At 32.5% G+C, this 24,076-nt stretch overlaps 1 long non-coding RNA gene across 1 annotated transcript in view; it reads right to left on the bottom strand.

Annotated features, from left to right (window-relative positions):
• Positions 1 to 23,161, bottom strand: part of LOC134709984 (uncharacterized) — a 76,787-nt gene extending 53,626 nt beyond the window's left edge. Inside the window, exon 1 of the long non-coding RNA XR_010106080.1 lies at positions 23,140 to 23,161. This is a non-coding gene — a long non-coding RNA (uncharacterized LOC134709984). The remainder of the gene's footprint in view (positions 1 to 23,139) is intronic.
• Positions 23,162 to 24,076: the final 915 nt, after the last annotated feature.

Here is a 24,076-nt window from a genome sequence, read left to right as displayed (position 1 = left end):
CCATTTTGTTACAACCTGTGATCAATTTTATTTGGCAATCGCCAATGGCAGTCAGCAGGGTTAAAGAACATCAGTTGTTCGACCTGTTAGTCAAATGCGTTTTGTTTAAATATACTTTTTCACTCCTTTGGTCTTTTGGAAAATGTTGTTTGTGCTGTTTTTAGACCCTTCTACAACGAAATTTGTTTGACATGCACACGTATAAAAATTGCGGTTTTTATCCAACGCAGTCATAGGTTTGAACGTAGTTTTCAATTTAGACTCGTTTATATTTTTTGTTTGGGCATGTATCATATTTTCCCTCCGGTTTATATGATCCGTTCATCCTATATATTGACTCTTAAAATTCAAGAGTTAATCTAAAAATGAGGGTACTTTCTCTAAAAATGAGGGTACTTTTTATATGGCCTTCCAAATACCGTTTCGATCCCTAACATCACTGAAGAGACATTTATTGTCAAAATCCGGATATGGTGTACTAAAGAAATATTGACACCGAATGTTTGTGGCACAACATCCTGTCCACAAGTTAACAATTTTTTTTCTGTGACGTATTAAATTTATAATAAGATCCATTTTGTTACAACCTGTGATCAATTTTATTTGGCAATCGCCAATGGCAGTCAGCAGGGTTAAAGAACATCAGTTGTTCGACCTGTTAGTCAAATGCGTTTTGTTTAAATATACTTTTTCACTCCTTTGGTCTTTTGGAAAATGTTGTTTGTGCTGTTTTTAGACCCTTCTACAACGAAATTTGTTTGACATGCACACGTATAAAAATTGCGGTTTTTATCCAACGCAGTCATAGGTTTGAACGTAGTTTTCAATTTAGACTCGTTTATATTTTTTGTTTGGGCATGTATCATATTTTCCCTCCGGTTTATATGATCCGTTCATCCTATATATTGACTCTTAAAATTCAAGAGTTAATCTAAAAATGAGGGTACTTTCTCTAAAAATGAGGGTACTTTTTATATGGCCTTCCAAATACCGTTTCGATCCCTAACATCACTGAAGAGACATTTATTGTCGAAATCCGGATATGGTGTACTATATGGTCTTTTGGAAAATGTTGTTTGTGCTGTTTTTAGACCCTTCTACAACGAAATTTGTTTGACATGCACACGTATAAAAATTGCGGTTTTTATCCAACGCAGTCATAGGTTTGAACGTAGTTTTCAATTTAGACTCGTTTATATATATATATATATATATATAACAAGTCAAAAAGGGTACAACATCACCATAAAATAACTATAAAATATACAAATATTAGATATTTCGGATAACAGATATCCTTCTTCAATAATAGCACGATGTCAAATGAATCATGTCAATTCAAATTGAGACTCTATCAAAATCTTGATTTATACAATTTAAGCGAACGCTGGAACAATTTTAAAATTTCCAAACACACCGCAAAGACTACAGAAATATGCCAAAAATAAAAATAGTTATTTACGATGTGAAATGGCACAACTTTAGATTTCCAAAGGATGTGACAGTTGAGATGTAGTAACTGCATTGAGGGCAGTCCTCAAACAAAAAAATCAAAATAATCAAAAATGTCCTTATCGATCCAGGATGGTATAAATTAGACAACGGTAGGGCAATTACAACGGAAACTACATATTAAAGCCTTCCAAACGAATAGCAGTCTAATAGTGATTGAAAAAATAAGTTTTGTATATTGAGCTTAAATAATTGAACGTGGCAACGTACTCATACATCATCCCGAATCAATGAAAACCTGTAATTTAAACGGTAATTTTAAAAATAATTTCGAACTGTAAAGCCAGTACTAAATCCGGCGTTGTTTAAAACAGGTGGTCATAGGAAAATGAGGGACTCGTTCTATGTTTTTTTCATTTATGCCCTCTGGGGAGACTGTCCGTAACTTTCTTATCCAAAATCTTTCCCGAGCGACTCTGTCGACCTTCGACCAACACTCGTTGTGGTCTATGATCGTGATGGTAAGGTTTTTGAGATCAGCTTGTGTGTGTCCAGGTGATCTCAAATGACGACTTACGGGTAGGTCGGGCTTGCAAGTGTAGTCACTTCGATGACCATTCATGCGTTTGTTAAATGGCTGCTCTGTCTCGCCAACATACTGCATGCCACATCGACACTGAAGGAGGTATACAACATTCTGGGTTTTGCAAGTTACATTGCAATATATAGTGTACACAGACCCAGTCGAGTGGCAAGTGAATGTTTGAGTATTCAGTATTTGTTGACAAGTCAGGCAACGTCTGTTACCACATGACTTGCACCATCCTGCAGTTGAACAGCTTTTATTTGAGGAAACGTCAGCTCTAACAAATAAGTCTTATATATACATATAGATATTTCATCTTGGTAACAATACATCCGTGGTTTCCTTTTGTTAATATACAATATTATCATAAAATGATTTCATAAACAATCGTATAATACTAATATATATATTAGGTCTTTTTAAAACTTACATCGTGATTAGGCCACGTTGACATGTTTGTTTTCTTTGATCACGTTGATGACTTAATTAATATCTTCACAATCTAGCTTTATCCTTAATTATCATACGAGTTACAATAACGTGTCATAACGTGCAATACAAACACAGTTAAATCTAATTGAAATATTTGCATGTGCAAAATAAGTGTCGAACATCGTCTACGTTTGAAAATTGGTCGCCATTTTGTTATATGTAACTTCGAAATTAGCATGTATCAACTTTTACAGAGGGAAACAATGTTTAATTCTATGCTGCATTAAGGTAAGACAATTATTGAAAAGACATGCATATAACAATTTTTCTATTTTCATCGTACAAAAATATATATTCCCATGTCGCCCCAAGCTATCAATGTACATGTAAACTGCATAGTCTGTGCATGTAAATCGTTTTTTTAGTGTCAGAGACTGTTTCTAATAAATATATTGAAGAACATGTGAAAAAACAAATTTCTTAAGAACAAAAAGACACACCTTGATAAATATTTGAAATGTTACTTTTTGATTTATAACTAAATGAATACCGGCATGTCGTGTCGTTGTGAACCTCCAAAAGTGGACGCCATTTTGAAAATATTGCTGAAGACTGCTAAAATATGAACTTTAAAACCAAAAAGTTTAATACCTAAGCTGATATGGTTTGCGATTTCATTCAAATGAATATGTTGCCGATCTGTTAGGGGGTTGGGAGGATATAAGTAACAATAAATTAGTTGAGAAAATAGATTTTACAAAAAGGTCCCATTGCAATTTTATCGAGTTTTAACGGAGATGTCAACGGAGGCTATGTGTCTATGTCACCTCAATTTCCAAACTTATTTCAAAGCACGAAATCATGTTTCTGAACTGAAACTTAAAACATATTTAATTGTAAAAATCTATTAACTGTAAAACGCGGGGTTGGGAGGAAAAATATGCATTATAACAAAAAAGGTTATGACCGTTTTATCTATGTACCCCGTTCACTTTCATTGATAATCAATCGGCCATTAATGATACACTACTTAAGGGTATAAGTCACGTGATGACCGATATAGTTAGATATATAAATTTAAGGAACTTACACATGGTGTTTTTATCTAGCAATATGAATTAATCTTGTGCACTTTTATCAATAATCTTCATCTCTATTTAAAATAACATATTGAGTGGAGACATCAGTTTAAAATTTATTAAAACAGGACGGTTTTTTTAATCTTCCCTTGTCGGCATATTTGATGCATAGCACAGACATTCAATACGTTTTTTTTTAATTATATTATTTAAATAACTTCTAATAATTATTTTTAGCAAAAAAACAACTAAAGGAAATCTGTGAAGATCTTGTGATGGAAAAAGGTCTTATAAACTAAGTGTGTGTGTGTATCGGTTCACAAAATATGTACCCTCTTCGTTACATACTTAGAATTGTGTGGTCATTTAAGTATAAATACATATAAATCGTCCATGAATATCATTCTTAATCATATATTGTTCGCTAAACATAAAAAAAGTTTTAACAGTTTTAAATTTGGCTTTACATCTTTGTATTGTTTTGTTTCATCAGCTCTTAAATGTTTGCTTTATGATTTGGAGTATTAACTTTTTTGTCACTAGCATTACTGAATGAATATTAATCCTCTATATGCCCATCTTTTACAGTTGATTCGGTACCGCTTTGGACGTACACAACATACAAGTGTTATTCCAATTGAACATTCAGCATTATTTGTGTTCTTTCTATGCTAAATCGAACGTTTGAAAACCAGCCGTACATAATTTAGTATGTAATTTATTCACATTTAGGCCTTGCGGTGATCTGTAGTTGTTAATTTCTGTGTCAATTTGATCTCTTGTGGAGAGTTGTGTCTTCTTTTTTTATATGCATCATATATACCCAGCATATTGTCTTACAACATAAACCTGAATATTTAATTTTCTAATCTTTTTCAATGTTGATACATGTCATACCCGTCGGAGCTTTCTTTTGTAATAATTATTGTTTGAACTATATTCAGCCCCACTAAAAGCTGGTTATAAGTCAGGGCTGCGCTTGGCGTTGTTAATGTCGCAATTTGAGATTATTTTTTATTTCATCTGGCGATTAAATACGGTTGCTGGCTATATTTCTAGCGCCAACATTTTCCTTTGTCAAAATTTGCATTTCTTGACTGTACTGGTAACATTATCGACCTGGTTATCGACCTTCATTTAAATTGATAAAAGTTTTTTTTTTTTAATAGCTACACTCAATATTGCCTGGCAACATTTAATTACTTTGTTCACGATGCAATTCTAATAGACTCTGCAAAATGTGTCCTCAACATTAATTCATTCGAATGGAATCGGTCATTTGGCATTTGTCTTTTTTAACTCTGAAATTTTCATAGCCCCTGTTAGTCTTCTGTACAAAAAAACGACGATCTGGTAAATTTGAACATTTGAAGTAAACTTCTAAAGATGCAAATTGTTTTTGGTTTTTGTAACAACATGAATCAAACGTCCAATTTGCACATGTAGTTAAATTGCGTTGTAAAGTGAGGGTTGTTTTGTTTAATGTGGGTTTTTATCTGGTATAACCATGTAGCATATTTACTGTGTAAACTCTTGTCTGTAAATTTCTTTCATGTATTGCGTGAGAAATATGGTTAACGATTGTATTTTTAACAAATTGTCAAATGAACTATAAGCATGTATAGATTGTCTAACTATTTAGTTACTAAAGGGATAAAACACAACAAAGGAAGCGTTGATGCTTTGATAAAATATATGAACAATTTCTAAAGTAGATTGTGCTCTCATAAAAACCCACCTAGTTTATCTTTTCAAAGGATTTATATATGTTTTAAAATATTTTCCGCTAACATTTTTGTTGGCATTTCCGAAAAATATTTAATTTTTATCCTCAACGGTTCCATTTTTAAACTATGTAACTGATTCTAAGATTCAATCAGCACCCGTGAAATATACATATTTCACCTCAGTTTTTCGACTTTTTTCATTTATAAAGAAGCTCGACATATTGACCCCTTCCAGCAGGTCATTCAAAACATTTTTACAGAGTGGACGATATATGATCCAAATTCTCATATAAGCAAATTCCAATATATAGTCATATAGCCTAACCAGTATAACACCATTCAGGAAAACCTGTTTATCATAACAGCACATACTGTAATTCCAAAACTGTTATCTGACAAAATAATGCTTTTTATATTGCAATCAGCTATTTTACTATACAGATAAAACTGTACGTATAAACGTTAGCTTTATACGTCAATGACCTAAACTAACCTATAAGCCCCGCCTACTTACCGGAACTATTGTATTTTATCAACAACCTCACGTCACAACCATGACATCGTGAAGTAACAATGGTCAAACTTTTATGAATTTAAACTTGTTATGTCTTCAAATTGGTAATTTATATACCATATTTATCAAATGTTATTAATTAACTTCATTTTCCCTTTCTAATTCCTTTCTTTTCCTAAAAAAAATGTTAATGACCTATCGTCTGGATTACGTTCATAGGGAAATACCACATAAAGGTACCCAAAGAGGGAAATTCCAAACACTTTTTTTTAACAATATTTGTTACCTATTTTTTATTTTTTTATATATTTTTTTATCGATTTCAGTATAAAGACAACATACGTATAGTGTCTTGAAATATGAAATTTATTTGTATTCGGCACGAAACGGGAAAATGCTTGGTACAACCTAACATTTTCCCGTTTCTAAGCCTCATACAAATAAATTTCATATTTCAAGACACTAACGTATATTGTCTAATTATCTCTTTGATGTAAACTAAAATTATTTGCAGAATTATGGTTAAAATATAGTTTCAAATATAAAGGCATAATATACGAATGTCCTTGTTTCAGCGGAGTTCCGTATCAATCTTAAAAAATGTAGCGAGTCTAGCATAATGCAAAAGAAATCTTTACGACTTTTCTCAAATATATCACATATTTGATAATAAGCATCAACAAAATTTTAGACAGCGGGCCCGACTACCCAGTTATTTCGGATCGCATTTCTTTAAGACATAAATGGAAATTTTAAATAACCAACCTCATCTTTCTCAATAATATTTTACAGTGCGCAGTACTACTTTTGGAACAAACTATATTAAAATTATAAAAAAAAATATTCATCAGTTTTAACCCAAAATATGGACAATTTTATGTTATGGGGGTATTGAATTCTTTTGACAGCTTCCAACGGACTATTTATAGCCTGTTTCAGCTGACCAAATCACTACTTTGTTTTAAAATTCACAAACCATGCTATTCGATTGTTTCGTGAATACTCAGTAAATGAACGATATATAGAATCATGGACTTCTCATATGTTAGTTATAACTAAAAAAGACATGTTCAGTTAAAATGTTAACACTCTTTAGTAGAGCCGTAGTGTAGTGGTTAGTGCATCGGACTACTAACACAAAGTTTCCTGGTTCGATTCCCGTCCGGGATGAAAATACACTCATCATAGATACCAGGACTAAATTTAGTATATGCGCCAGACACGCGTTTCGTCTACAAAAGACTCATCAATGACGCTCGAATCCAAAAAAGTTAAAAATGCAAAATAAAGTACGATGTGGAAGCGCATTGAGGACCAAAATTCCTAAAAGTTTTGCCAAAAACAGCTAAGGTAATCTATGCCTGAAGTAGAAAATCCTTAGTATTTCAAAAAATTCCAAAATTTGTAAACAGTAAATTTATAAATATAACCATATCAATGACAATTCAGGGACAGAATTTTCGGCTCTCCCTTGATACCATTTGCGAGTAAAAGTCCAGTAGATTTGTGTAGATTTTGACAAAATTTCTCAGATTGTGGTAAAAGCATGAAATTTGTCATAGTAGTAGTATATGTCATGGACAACATTTTAAGCTATGGGCCCACTCTAAAAGTGGAAATTGGCGGAAGAGGCGGTCAATTTTAAAATGGCGGACATTTGTACTCTATTAATTAAAAAAAAATCATGAAAATTATGTTAGAGAAGATATTGACATGTTACCTGGTAAATAGAATAACAGTGCTGATTCCAATTGCCTTGTTGAACAAAAATTTGGAAAAGTTACCCATATTGTGTGGCAGCCATCTTGAAAAATCTTGAAATTTTTAAGCTAAAATAGGTAAAGCTCTTAAGTCATAATTCGATAAAAATGAATATGCATTATATGTACATTGGTGAAAATATACAAATGTATTTGTATGAGCTATAAAAACAAAACTTAGAGCGAGACTCCCCCCCCCCCCCCCCCCCCCCCCCCCTTTCCCCTTTCCCCGAGTTTTTTCTCCTGTTTCGTAGCGGTACAAATTACTTTATATTTTTATCTAGAAGTTCACACCCAACACTCGAAACTTTACTTGTTATAATCTAAATCATTGTCACTAATGATCACAAGTAATCGATATAGTTAAAACGCGGACCACGAAAAGGATCCTAAAATGAACTATCACACTAAAAGCAATATTTATACTACCGCTTGTTCAACATAGAATAACAGGAGAATTTTATTTTACAAGTACAAATAAAGCAAAAAAATATTTGTTTATCTGTCAGTTATAATAGTTGGCTGATTGCATGATAATTCGTTTTGTTGATATTGTTCATAGCTGTCTCTGTCTATAATATTGTCCTCCACATTTACACAGAGAAGTACAACTTAATACTGTCTTTACACACTTGCATTTCCTTGGTAACCGTGTTCACTTTGACTAATGAGCTAAGCGCTTGTTGCAGAACATTTCCTATATAGTCATATGGTATATTCATCACTGATTACAAGGACTGTCATCGATCTGAGGACTTCAGATATTGACTTTTTGACAGCCATATTGAATGATGATCATTTTGAAAACATGAATATCCAATATATCATTATTCGCTATTTTTATCAATTCACTGATTGCATCTATACTTTTTTTTATAATTTATATTAATATTCACAAAGTGGTCAGATAAGGCATGCGCATGTTTTACGAAATAAAGATATCAGTATCAGAATTTCTGTTACTGCATCGTTTGCCTAAGAAACTTTTTTTAACAGAAATTACGTATATATGATATAAGGCAACAGTAGTATACCGCTGTTCAAAACTCATAATTCCAGGGACAAAAAACAAAATCGGGGTAACAAACTAAAACTGAGGGAAACGCATTAAATATAAGAGGAGAACAACGACACAACATTAAAATGTAACACAGACACACACACAGAAACGGACAAAGCATTAGACAAAATCCTATGAGAATAACAAATATAACTTCAAAACCAAATACATGAATTTGGGATAGATAAGTACCGTGACACGTCTTATAGTAAACAAACGACACAACGGAAACACAACGTTAAAATGTAACACAAATATAATTTATGACCGAAAGTTGTTGTTGAAAAGGATCAAAATTGTAGAACACTGGAGCCAGATATCAGAAGAACCTAATGGACGAATGGACTGAAAGAAATGTGCGATACGGCAAGTGAGAAAATGTGAGGGTTTGCAAGGCCAGGCAGATATAAACAGAACAGACATATACATTTGATTTGGCAATCACTCATTTGATACAAGCATACGAAGATGTTGGGGCTTGCATTGGTTTTCCTTTCGCTCAATTTGAAATAGTTGAATGAAGGCGATGAACCTGCAGAAGCACTCCAGAATCACAAGGCAAAATGGCACAAATCTTGTCAAAAAAAATTTCAGATCTCAATATATTTCATCAATAAAAATGAAAACATTCTTCTGATGTTGAAGATATGTTGCCAATTGAAAGAAAACAATAAGCAACTAGACACTGTAAAGCTGTACTGGATCAACAAAAACATAGACCGTAGTGTATTTTTTCTGTGGTGATGTATCTGAAGAGCTTCAATATGCATTGACATTTTTATATAGGTATGACTGTGCACCTTTACTACAAGACAATGTTCGTTTAGCCAAATTAAGTGCTGTAGAAGTCAAAACACTAGTATCTTGCTTAATGGTAATAAAACTTGACAACCTAGCAAATAGGCAGGATAAAGATACACAAAGAAAGACAGAAATCTTTTATCCTCGGAGTTGTGCTTTCCAAAATAATAAAATACATTGACGGCAAACAGTCTGGAAGAGATTCTGTACCAATCTCCAAGCTTGCAGGTCACGCAGAATTGTACAGTAAACGCCTTGGACAATTTGGAGGTATCATGGAAGGAAGAACTGATACAACGCATCTAACAAAATTGGAATGTAGCTGCCATAGTATCTGCAAGCATACAAGCAAAGTAAATTAGTTCTCTTGATTTTCAACGAAGGTATTCGTGAAGCTCTGAAACAGACCTCAAAATAAAAGGGAGAAAATGAAGACATCGGCATAGCCATAGCAGGCAAAATATATATGCTTGACACTAAGAATAGCTTTACAGGGACACTCAATAACAGCTGTTAATATGAATCAGTTCAACAGACATAAGGTTTTTTTTTGTAAAAATGATGATACAGGATGGGCAAACATCGAGACTGTCCAGTATTGTCGTTTATTGGCAGACAACACTTATTATTTCTCAGCTATAATAGTTCAATTGTTCAACTCGTCGTCGAAAGGATCCAACTGTAACTTATCAGTCGTGAGATAGAGAGTAACACTGTCTCAATGTTTGTGGAACTGATTCATTTTGAAAGCCTACATTAAATGTCCCAGTAAACCTTTTTTATAGTAGCAAACCTTACTCTTCAAACTATTCTAGTTACTTTGACTATGATGAGGCCTTCACCATCACAACTATAAGACTTTGCCTGTTTCAGAACTTCCCCAACCGATTCGTTGAAAATCAGGAGAAGTCGCAACCTTTCAAGTGTGCTTGCATATCATCTATGGCAGTTGGTATTAATTGTTTCAGAAGTGTTGTATTAATCATTCCTTTCCATGACAATTCAAATTTTCTAAGAAGTTTAATTTACAATTAACCGATATCAGCAATTTCAAATATTAAAACAATATCTGTTCCAGACTGTGAGCCGTCACTGTTTTCTATCATTTTGGCAAGCCCCATTTCATGGATAAAAGATCCCTGACTTTCCTTCTGTGTCTTTGAATTCTGTCTCTTGCCTTGTCGTGCTGTTTTAACAAACATTTAGCATGATATCTGCTCCTGAAATATTAATCTCCAGCACTGAGTCTGGCTAGAAGAACAATGGTTAGTAGTTAAAGTGACAGTGACGTACTTTATTGTCAGTCATAATTGTCGATGCCTCATGATGAAAGTCATATGCCTCATCACATAAAAAAAGAAAAACAACTCCCTGCAATCATTGTTCATGTTGATTCATCACTGTGTCTGGTTATTTTACTAGTATTATCAATCAGTGACTCAACTTAGGACTTTTTTCATTTTTCCTGACAAAATATATTTTGATCTGAATATTTGCTTTCTCCGGATTAGTACCTTTTGCCTTGCGATTATGGGATATTCCCCTCATTACATGGCCTTCATCAACTCGGAACAGTTGTATGACTACAAAAAATGACTGATTACCAGCTCAAAAATCTATGTCTGCTCTTTTTGTATTTGCTTGGCATTGTAAATCCTTACGTGTCCTCTCTTGACGTTTCGGAATTCTTTCCAGTCTATTTGTTTATAAGGTTTTTCAGTTCTAGTGATTTCAATACCTACCTATTTTTCCTTTTCGACATAGAGTGGTCATAACTCATATTGTATATACGCATTTTTGTTTGTGGTAAAAAGAAACTAAGCCTTACATGCTAAACTGCAAGTAAAAGAATTTATGTATTTCTTTAGATACATTTATTTTGTCAGCATATGCATGTTATTTAAGCACTTGGTGAATATATTCTATATGAATAACAACAGTCATAAATAAATGATTAGCAAAATTAGTTCTAAATGCATAATAGAAACTTAGTAACAAATAAGAATTTAGGATAGCGAAAAATGATATGTTGGAAATTTTCGTTTTCAAAATGGCCACCATTCAAGATGGCCACTAAGACTTCATTTGTCCTCAGTTGATAGTCTTTTTCATTAGAATATACAAAAAGTTATCAAAATTGGTAAAGTAATATATTTTTCATATTTTTTTTAATAATTTTTATTAATTTTTTGGAGACGATTTCAAAATGGCCACGCAGAGCCGCCATTGTGATTTTCTGAATTGAGTCCATAGCTATAAATGTTAGTTATGACCTCAACTAACACTCTGCAAAGTTTGGTGCTTTTACCACAATCTGAACAATTGTTTCACAAATCGACTGGACTATATGGTCTTGAGGGAAAGATGATAGTCCGTCGGAAGTGGGGACGATAAATGGCTGACCCGTGTTAAGAAAGAGCCATATCTCTTGCACGTTAAAGACATCCTTGTATATTTCGAAAAAGAGCAGGTTAATGCCGCTATAAGGCAGCACTCGCACCCGCAAAGTGGAAAGGGATTAATATAAGTTGCAAAACTTGTTTCCCAATCCACTATAAAAAAAATATGTTTAAACTAAGAAGAAAAAAACTCTTTAGTAATTGATATTTGCCATCACATAAGTATTGCTTTTTCATGTGGTCAAGTTTTTTTCACTGAGTCAAAGCAATAACCAGACATTTTGAATGATATATCATGTATAGATCAATTTTGTTTACAAATTTTTATCCATTTATAAATTTCGTGTGAACTATTCACTCAAAAAACGATCAACGCATTATAAATCGCGCTCTTTTTTGTTTCTAATTAAAACGCTGGTCACTAGTATGCTAGCATTTCAATTCGAAATCAGCTATCATTCCTGTCCCTGGCATGTGATACAAATTGACATATATTGATACAAATATGTATGAATATTTAACAAGAACGTGTTTTCATATGATAGAAAAAATAGAGGTTTAAACCAAATATTTTAGGACTTCAGTATTTTGAATTTATGTTTTGTTGATTTTTAACAAATATATTTTAACTTTTATCACATTATCACTGTGACTGCCTGAACAAAAGCACTGACACATCTTTTCAACAAGAGTTTCAACATGATCTTTTTGTTATAGGCTTTTGAATTTAGTTTGTGCACTTTTATCAATAATCTTCATCTCTTAGTTTTAAAATGACAAACAACAAATGAGAAGAATGGAGATAAAATCTGTTTAAAGCTTCTTATAACAGTTTTTATCTTAGCCTTTTGGTAATGTTATTATTTACCGAATATGACAGGGATAATATAGGTCTAAGTCTTAGTATTGTATTGTTCAAATGACATACTCTGTAAGATTCGCTCAAATAGAAAATAAATCAACTGAAAGAAATATGAGAATATTCTGTTAAGTAAACTGTCGTATACACTATAATTTATCTCTTCACAAATTATATATTAAAAAAATGCTCCTTTTAGAAATTAACGCATAAGGTAAAATGAATAAATCCTGAATATTATTCCTTCGTGTACATCTGCATATGGTTAAGCGAATGTAAAAGAAAGGTTTGAACTGCTGGAAACTTTATTTTAATTACGGAATTGATAATAATTTCCGAAATCATATCTGATGCAGTTGAGTTAGAACCATTGATGTTATTTCAATTTAAAAGAAATTGGAAGCTAAATATTCCATCATGCAGTGTGATTAGAGTTTAAGAAGCGAATTGACCTTAGATGAAAATTATTATCTGGTGATTTTAAATCATTCAAATGATATGTATTTTGTTTAACAAATACAAATTCAAAGAAAGCTGAAACTAAGATAGAAAATTCCTGATTCATAATATATTGTCATAAAAAATCATAAAAAATCAAAGGCCCCAAATCAAATCAGTAAAATTTCTACTAATTAACAAAGTCCTTATAATTAAATAAAGAAACATTCCTTTGCAGAAAAAAATTGTTTTAACGTTTATTAATCTCACATTGCAAATTATTTGCTAGCCTCTCTTTGTAATTAATGCAGGATAACTCTGGTTAACTTTCCTACCATTTTATTATTAGGGAGAGATATTATAAATCGATTTTCATATATAGTCCTTTTAAAAAAGGTTCAAATGCTTTATGTAAGTTCCAATCATAATTTCTCAGAAATGTATGTATAAAAATTGACATAAAATTTAAATTTTAACGGTTCTATTCAACAGAATGTATTGATGTGTTTTCATATCTTTTATCAAACAACAATCTAGATTTCATAATTCATTAGTTGAACATTTATTGAATTTTTCAACATGTCAAGTTAAAGAATCTCAAATTTTATAAAAAATAATTAGGCATTTATTTTCCTTTTGTGGTTTCAAGTCTCTTTAAACAAGGTAGATGCTGAACAAATATAATAAACAAATACAACAATAACAAATTGTCTCATTACTTCTTCAAAATAATCACAAAGCAACAAATTTGCAATTACTTTAATGAAAAATTCACACAATTATTTTTTAAATATACCCATAACACTCCGGTTTTGTACATTCCATGAGCAGAAGACTATATAATATAGTCAAATACAAACCTCACAACCCCATCAAAGTATCATACTTTTTTTATTTTTAAGAAAAACAACTGACATAAAAAGACTCATTTTTGCGGAGGTATCTCCCCTTCCAATGGAAATTAAAAATTCGTATTTCGAGTTTTCCTCAAGTTATTTTTTATGGGATTTTTTTCTGTGCATATTTAGAGTTTAATACATTGATTTTACATAGACATTTTCTGTTGCAGTTATATTAAGGTTAAAATTTCGTTTGGCTTGACTATAGGATGACGTGGTATGAGCGCCAATGAGACAACTCTCCATCCAAAAAACAATTTATTAAAAAAGTAAATCATTATAGGTCGAGGTACGGCCTTCAACACGGAGCCTTGGCTCACACCGAACAACAAGCTATAAAGGGCCCCAAAAAATATTGATGTAAACTCATTCAAACGGGAAAACCATGTGCAACAGAATAAAATATATAAAAAACGAGAAACACGTATAAGTTACAAAAATAAACGACAACTACTGTACATCAGATTTCTGACGTTGGACAGGTGCAAACATTTGCTAGACGCGCGTTTTATCTACATAAGACTATTATCTCTCGTCCCTTTGAACATCGTCATATTTAGGACAAAAATATTGAAAACTTGAGAAGCTTGAACCACTAGGGATAAATCCAGATGAAATTATAATTTAGTACGCCAGACGCGCGTTTCATCTACATAATACTAATCAGTGACGCTCATATCAAAATAGTTATAAAGCAAAACAAGTACAAAGTTGAAGATCACTGAGGATCCAAAATTCCAAAAAGTTGTGCCAAATACGGTCAAGATAATCTATTGCTGGAACAAAAAATCCTTAGTTTTTCGAAAAATTCAAAGTTTTGTAAACAGGAAATTTATAAAAAAATGACCACATAATTGAAATTCATGTCAACACCGAAGTGCTGACCACTGGGTTGGTGATACCCACGGGGATGGAACGTCCACCATCAGTGGCATCGACCCAGTGGTTTAAATAGTTATCAAAAGTACCAGAATTATGATTTAGAACGCCAGACGCGCGTTTCGTCTACATAATATTAATACCTGTATTATGTATATATCTCTAATATTTAATTAACTGTGCATTTGTATTCAGATATCGCAGATCAAATTTATTCGTTCATTGTGTAATCATACGTTTTTTTATTGAGTTAAGTCTGCCAATTGATATTTTATCGTATGTTTTTCTATGTTGTGATGTTATGCTATTGTTTCAGAAAAAGTGAGAAGGTTTGGATCCATTAAAACATTTAATCCCGCTGCACATGTTTGCACCTGTCCTAAGTCAGGAATCTGATGTACAGTAGTTGTCGTTTGTTTATGTAATATATACGTGTTTCTCGTTTTGTTTATATAGATGAGACCGTTGGTTTTCCCGTTTGAACGTTAACGGTTTTACACTAGTAATTTTGGGGCCCTTTATAGCTTGTTGTTCGGTGTGAGCCAAGGCTCCGTTTTGAAGGCCGTACTTTAACCTATAATGGTTTAATTTTTAAATTGTAATTTGGATGGAGAGTTGTCTCATTGGCACTCACATCACATCTTCCTATATCTATGAAACTGATGATGATTCAATGTACCTGCAGACATACCAACAGATCTCAATGAGATTTAAAAATTGACAGTACCACGCAAAATTGCCACGGAAACAGGACCATTCTGACTTGCAATCAAACTTTCATTTCGCAAAATCGAGAATAGAGAGCACAGTTAGAAGACTTTAACGCGAACCAGAGTTTCTACATAGATATGGGGATATTATTGAAGAGCAAGAATAAAGAGGATTCATGAAAAAGGTAAATGAAAATACCATTCCAATCAAAACTCATTACATTCCTTACCATGCTTTACAGGAGAACACAGCTACCACACCTTTTAAAATATATACGATTGCAGATGCAGATAGTTATCAAAGGTACCAGGATTATAATTTAGCACGCCAGACGCGCGTTAGGTCTACATAAGACTCATCATTGATGCTCATATCAAAATATTTATATAGCCGAACAAGTACAAAGTTGAAAAGCATTTAGGATCCAAAATTCTAAAACGTTGTGCCAAATACGGCTAAGGTAATCTATGCCTAGGATAAGAAAATCCTTAGTTTTTCGAAAAATTCAAAGTTTTTTAACAGGAAATTTATTAAAATGACCACATTATTGATATTCATGTAAATACCGAAGTGTTGACTACTGGGCTGGTGATACCCTCGGGGACGAAACGTCCACCAGCAGTGGCATCGACCCAGTGGTGTGAATAGTTATCAAAGGTACCAGGATTATAATTTAGCACGCCAGACGCGCGTTTCGTCTACATAAGACTCATCAGTGACGCTCATATCAAAATATGTATAAAGCCGAACAAGTACAAAGTTGAAAAGCATTTAGGATCCAAAATTCTAAAACATTGTGCCAAATACGGCTAAGGTAATCTATGCCTGGGATAAGAAAATCCTTAGTTTTTCGAAAAATTCAAAGTTTTTTAACAGGAAATTTATTAAAATGACCACATTATTGATATTCATGTCAACACCGAAGTGTTGACTACTGGGCTGGTGATACCCTCGGGGACGAAACTTCCAACAGCAGTGGCATCGACCCAGTGGTGTAAATAGTTATCAGAGGTACCAGGATTATTATTTAGCACGCCAGACGCGCGTTTCGTCTACATAAGACTCATCAGTGACGCTCATATCAAAATATTTATATAGATTAGACCGTTAGTTTTCCCGTTTGAATGGTTTTACACTAGTAATTTTGGGGCCCTTTATAGCTTGTTGTTCGGTGTGAGCCAAGGCTCCGTGTTGAAGGCCGTACTTTAACCTATAATGGTTTAATTTTTAAATTGTTATTTGGATGGAGAGTTGTCTCATTGGCTCTCACACCACATCTTCCTATATCTATAAAGCCGAACAAGTACAAAGTTGAAGAGCATTAAGGATCCAAAATTCGAAAAAGTTGTGCCAAATACGGCAGTAACACTCCATAGCATGTCAGTACTGTTTAATGGCAATAACACATGTACTTATAAAGATTTAACACAAATTCTGATGAAATTAAGACTCAACAAAATTTGAGTGAGCACATATAACAAGAAAGCCTTTTATATTTTTACATGTTGGCATAGACAGTATTGATTGACTTTGGGTAGGTGCAAACAATTGCAGCAGATTTAAACGTTTAAAAGGTACCAAACCTTCACCCTTATTTGAAACAATAGTGTAACATCACTACATAGAAAGACATACTATTGAATATCAATTGAAATGGTTTAACTCAATCAAAAGAACACAAATGAACATACAATGAATGAATAAATTTGGTCTATGATACAATGTAAGTACAAAGTCAATAAAAATAAGAGCTTAACAATTAAAGTAAATGTATTATACCGCTGTGAATTTTTAAACAATTGAATCTGTATTATTTGGCGCCACATGTTCTCCCTTTATCTTAAATGCAGCTTTACTGAAACACTTAGATAAATACAGATAAAAACATATGCTACTGAGATATCGTGGTACCAATTCGACTCGCTAGACCACTCAACCACCTAGGCTCTACAAAAATAAAGCTTTTGGTGGCCGGGTGTTACCTTTCCTTGTCAGTTTTAATCTAGCGTCGTAACACAGTACATCATAAAGAAGGCATGCAGATGGAATTTTTACAGATAAGCTGAAGAATCAAATACAAATAATGCAGGATTCAGTCACAAGTCACAGAAATAAAAATATAATATGTACGTCTGAACCAGTGATGGTGAAACAAGGCAGAACACCTAAAGGTTCAAACCAAGTATTTTAGAACTGTATTTTAAATTTATGTCTGTATTGTTGATTTTTAACAAATATTTTGTACTTTTATCACAATATCTCTGTGCCTGTATGAACAAAAGCACTGACACATCTTTTCAACAAGAGTTTAAACATGATATTTTTGTTATATGCTTTTAAATTTAGCTTGCGCACTTTTATCAATAATTTTCATCTCTTAGTTTTAAAATGACAAACGACAAATGACATGAATGGAGATAAAATCTGTTAAAAGCTTCTTAGAACAGGACGTTTATATCTTAACCATTCGGTAAAGTATTTATTTTCTGAATATGACAGGGAAAATATAGGTTTAAGTCTTAGTATTGTATTGTTTAATTGACATACTCTGTATTCGCTCAAATAGAAAATCAACTGAAAGAAATATGAGAATATCCTGTTAGGTACACTGTCGTATACACTATAATTTATCACTTCACAAATTATATAGTTCAAAATATGCTCATTTTAGAAATTAACGCATAAGTAAAAAAAAAATAATAAATCCTGAATATCATTCCTTCGTGTACATCTGCATATGGTTAAGTGAATGTAAAAAAAAGGTTTGAACTGCATGAAACTTTGTATTTCCTTATGTCCCTTGATGTTATGTCAGCTCTTTCAAATTTGTATCAAAGAGTGTTGTCTGTTGTTTTAACTACGGAATAGATGATAATTATTGAAATCGTATCTGAGTTAGAACCATAAATGATATTTCAATTTAAAAGAAATTAGGATGCAAAATATTACATCATGCAGTGTGATAGGAGTTTAAGAAGCGAGCTGACCTTAGATGAAAATTATTATCTGGTGATTTTAAATTATTCAAATGATATGTATTTTGTTTAACAAATACAAATTCAAGGAATGCTGAAACTAAGATAGTAAATTCATGATTCATAATATATTGTCATAAAAAATAATAAAAAATCAAAGGCCCAAAATCAAATCAGTAAAATTTCTACTGATTAACAAAGTCCTTGTAATTAAATAAAGAAACATTCCTTTGCAGTAAACAATTGTTTAAACGTTTATTAATCTCACATTGCAAATTATTTGCTAGTTCCTCTTTGTAATTAATGTAGGATAACTCTGGTTAATTTTCCTACCATTTTATTATTAGGGAGAGATAATATAAATCGATTTTCATATATAGTCCTTTTAAAAAAGGTTCAAATGCTTTATGTAAGTTCCAATCATAATTTCTCAGAAATGTATGTATAAAAATTGACATAAAATTTAAATTTTAACGGTTCTATTCAACAGAATGTATTGATGTGTTTTCATATCTTTTATCAAACAACAATCTAGATTTCATAATTCATTAGTTGAACATTTATTGAATTTTTCAACATGTCAAGGTAAAGAATCTCAAATTTTATAAAAAATAATTAGGCATTTATTTTCCTTTTGTGGTTTCAAGTCTCTTTAAACAAGGTAGATGCTGAACAAATATAATAAACAAATACAACAATAACAAATTGTCACATTACTTCTTCAAAATAATCACAAAGCAACAAATTTGCAATTACTTTAATGAAAAATTCACACAATTATTTTTTAAATATACCCATAACACTCCGGTTTTGTACATTCCATGAGCAGAAGACTATATAATATAGTCAAATACGAACCTCACAACCCCATCAAAGTATCATACTTTTTTTATTTTTAAGAAAAACAACTGACATAAAAAGACTCATTTTTGCGGAGGTATCTCCCCTTCCAATGGAAATTAAAAATTCGTATTTCGAGTTGATTACCTTAGCCGTATTTGGCACAACTTTTTGGAATTTTGGATCCTCAATGCTCTTCAACTTTGTATTTATTTGGCTATTGACATAATACTAATCAGTGACGCTCATATCAAAATAGTTATAAAGCAAAACAAGTACAAAGTTGAAGATCACTGAGGATCTAAAATTCCAAAAAGTTGTGCCAAATACGGTCAAGATAATCTATTGCTGGAACAAAAAATCCTTAGTTTTTCGAAAAATTCAAAGTTTTGTAAACAGGAAATTTATAAAAATGACCACATAATTGAAATTCATGTCAACACCGAAGTGCTGACTACAGGGTTGGTGATACCCACGGGGATGGAACGTCCACCATCAGTGGCATCGACCCAGTGGTTTAAATAGTTATCAAAAGTACCAGAATTATGATTTAGAACGCCAGACGCGCGTTTCGTCTACATAATATTAATACCTGTATTATGTATATATCTCTAATATTTAATTAACTGTGAATTTGTATTCAGATATCGCAGATCAAATTTATTCGTTCATTGTGTAATCATACGTTTTTTTATTGAGTTAAGTCTGCCAATTGATATTTTATCGTATATTTTTCTATGTTGTGATGTTATGCTATTGTTTCAGAAAAAGTGAGAAGGTTTGGATCCATTTAAACGTTCAATCCCGCTGCAAATGTTTGCACCTGTCCTAAGTCAGGAATCTGATGTACAGTAGTTGTCGTTTGTTTATGTAATATATACGTGTTTCTCGTTTTGTTTATATAGATTAGACCGTTGGTTTTCCCGTTTGAACGTTAACGGTTTTACACTAGTAATTTTGGGGCCCTTTATAGCTTGTTGTTCGGTGTGAGCCAAGGCTCCGTTTTGAAGGCCGTACTTTAACCTATAATGGTTTAATTTTTAAATTGTTATTTGGATGGAGAGTTGTCTCATTTGCACTCACACCACATCTTCCTATATCTATGAAACTGATGATGATTCAATATACCTGCAGACATACCAACAGATCTCAATGAGATTTAAAAATTGACAGTACCACGCAAAATTGCCACGGAAACAGGACCATTCTGACTTGCAATCAAACTTTCATTTCGCAAAATCGAGAATAGAGAGCACAGTTAGAGGACTTTAACGGGAACCAGAGTTTCTACATAGATATGGGGATATTATTGAAGAGCAAGAATAAAGAGGATTCATGAAAAAGGTAAATGAAAATACCATGCCAATCAAAACTCATTACATTCCTTACCATGCTTTACAGGAGAACACAGCTACCACACCTTTTAAAATATATACGATTGCAGATGCAGATAGTTATCAAAGGTACCTGGATTATAATTTAGCACGCCAGACGCGCGTTTCGTCTACATAAGACTCATCATTGATGCTCATATCAAAATATTTATAAAGCCGAACAAGTACAAAGTTGAAAAGCATTTAGGATCCAAAATTCTAAAACGTTGTGCCAAATACGGCTAAGGTAATCTATGCCTGGGATAAGAAAATCCTTAGTTTTTCGAAAAATTCAAAGTTTTTTAACAGGAAATTTATTAAAATGACCACATTATTGATATTCATGTCAACACCGAAGTGTTGACTACTGGGCTGGTGATACCCTCGGGGACGAAACGTCAACCAGCAGTGGCATCGACCCAGTGGTGTTAATAGTTATCAGAGGTACCAGGATTATTATTTAGCACGCCAGACGCGCGTTTCGTCTACATAAGACTCATCAGTGACGCTCATATCAAAATATTTATAGAGCCGAACAAGTACAAAGTTGAAGAGCATTAAGGATCCAAAATTCTAAAAAGTTGTACCAAATACGGCAGTAACACTCCATAGCATGTCAGTACTGTTTAATGGCAATAACACATGTACTTATAAAGATTTAACACAAATTCTGATGAAATTAAGACTCAACAAAATTTGAGTGAGCACATATAACAAGAAAGCCTTTTATATTTTTACATGTTGGCATAGACAGTATTGATTGACTTTGGGTAGGTGCAAACAATTGCAGCAGATTTAAACGTTTAAAAGGTACCAAACCTTCACCCTTATTTGAAACAATAGTGTAACATCACTACATAGAAAGACATACTATTGAATATCAATTGAAATGGTTTAACTCAATCAAAAGAACACAAATGAACATACAATGAATGAATAAATTTGGTCTATGATACAATGTAAGTACAAAGTCAATAAAAATAAGAGCTTAATAATTAAAGTAAATGTATTTTACCGCTGTGAATTTTTAAACAATTGAATCTGTATTATTTGGCGCCACATGTTCTCCATTTATCTTAAATGCAGCTTTACTGAAACACTTAGATAAATACAGAACGAAAACGACATCCACAATAAAGAAGAGTTTGTATATAGCTAACATTTTATCAATCCTTGAAAATGAGCCTAACAATATCAGCATGTTATATCTGTAAATTTGCGCAAGCAAATGTTCTGTTCTTCCCTGGTTGGGATTCGAACATATGCTACTGAGATATCGTGGTACCAATTCGACTCGCTAGACCACTCGACCACCTAGGCTCTACAAAAATAAAGCTTTCGGTGGCCGGGTGTTACCTTTCCTTGTCAGTTTTAATCTAGCGTCGTAACACAGCACATCATAAAGAAGGCATGCAGATGGAATTTTTGCAGATAAGCTGAAGAATCTAATACAAATAATGCAGGATTCAGTCACAAGTCACAGAAATAAAAATATAATATGTACGTCTGAACCAGTGATGGTGAAACAAGGCAGAACACCTGTATTCTGTATATATAATTCGTCTAGATATCAGCCTAACAATGCAAGATCTGTAAGTGTGCGAAATCATTTTTTTTCTTCCCTGGCGGGGATTCTACTGAGATAAGTGAAAAGAAATGACAGATGAACAAAATTATACTAATAGTTTCCTATATCAAGTCAAGGCAACAGAAGTATACCGCTGTTCGAAACCCATAAATCGATAGAAAAAAAACAAATCCGGGTTACCAACTAAAACTGAGGGAAACGCAGTAAATATAAGAGGAGAACAACGACACAACATTAAAATGTAACACACACAGAAACGAACTAAGCATTAGACAAAATCCGATGAGAATAACAAATATAACCTCACAACGAAATACATGAATTTGGGATAGAAAAGTACCGTGACACGTCTTAAAGTGCAGACAAGCAGGCTATCGGAGTTTCCCTTGATTTCATAATTAAGCTTTATTCGCCATTTTATTATAACGTAGGTTCAAAATAATTTTAACTAATACCGGTTATGTATACAAAATTAAAAAAAAATCGTCACCTTTAAAAAGTGTAACAATTATAAACACATTCAAACTAAAGTCACAGAGCCACTTTCAAATGTTCTTTAATCGAATGAAAATTTGAAAAGTCGCATATAAATATGTGACACCATCTGTGTTTATAGTAAATCCTAATTTGTTCTAAGAGTTTGTTAAAAGTTGTGTTTGTGTCATATTTCGCTCGCTCATTAAATGCTAGACGAAAACATATTAAACTCATCCAAAGCTCGCCAAAAGTTGAATTAAAATCATACAGTAAAATAAAAACAGTCTTACCTTTCATTCATCTATCCTTTCACGTCACTGTACTCGTTTTCGATTTTTGTTTTTTTTGTTTTTTAAATTCTAAAGCTACCTTATATTGTAATAAAACGATCACGAAAAGTTGAAGATTACTATTTTGTTCTATTGAGTAAAATCATTTAAGAGTTAATCATATAATCTTCTAGATTGTATTTGAAAATACTAAATAAAACAAAATTGTGTAGAATATAGAACAGACAGAAAGTATGCTGATAAATGATTTTATATTAAATTGAGAATGCATAAATATATGTATAAGAAGATGTGGTATGAGTGCAAATGAGATAACTCTCCATCCAAGTCACAGTTTATAAAAGTAATTCATTAAAGGTCAAATTACGGTCTTTAACACGGAGCAATGGCTCATATCGAACAGCAAACTATAATGGGCCCCAAAAATGACTAGTAGAAAACCATTCAAACGGGAAACCCAACGGTTTTATCTTCTAAAAAACGAGAAACGAGAAACACTTGTGAACCATACCAACAAACGGCAACTATTGAACATCAGATTCCTGCCTTAAGACATGTGTAAACAATTGCAGCGGGTTTAAACGTTTTCATACACTCACTCTTATCTGAAACAATAGTGTAACATTACAACATAACAAAGTTTGTTTCATATAATGTAATTAAAATATGTATATAATAGTATATATATATATGAAAAAATCATGAAATTGATACTCGCTGTATTTTTTATTTTCTTTCTATTAGATCAGAGAAAAGTCTTTAAAGTATGATCCCTTTCAGATGCGGGTCTAAAATCTGTAAAGGAATGCCTGGAGTCTGCAAACTAAACAACTTTTGGAATGAAAAGTCTATAAATGAGCCATAAATGACGTACACATACATCTAACACAAGAACATTAAAAACAGAACACAATTGCCTGTCAATACCATCAATTGT

Source organism: Mytilus trossulus, chromosome 3, assembly GCF_036588685.1.
Source record: "Mytilus trossulus isolate FHL-02 chromosome 3, PNRI_Mtr1.1.1.hap1, whole genome shotgun sequence".
Lineage (NCBI taxonomy): Eukaryota > Metazoa > Mollusca > Bivalvia > Mytilida > Mytilidae > Mytilus > Mytilus trossulus.
The sequence above is the reverse complement of the archived record's forward strand: the minus strand, read 5'-3'. Positions and strand labels throughout refer to the sequence as shown.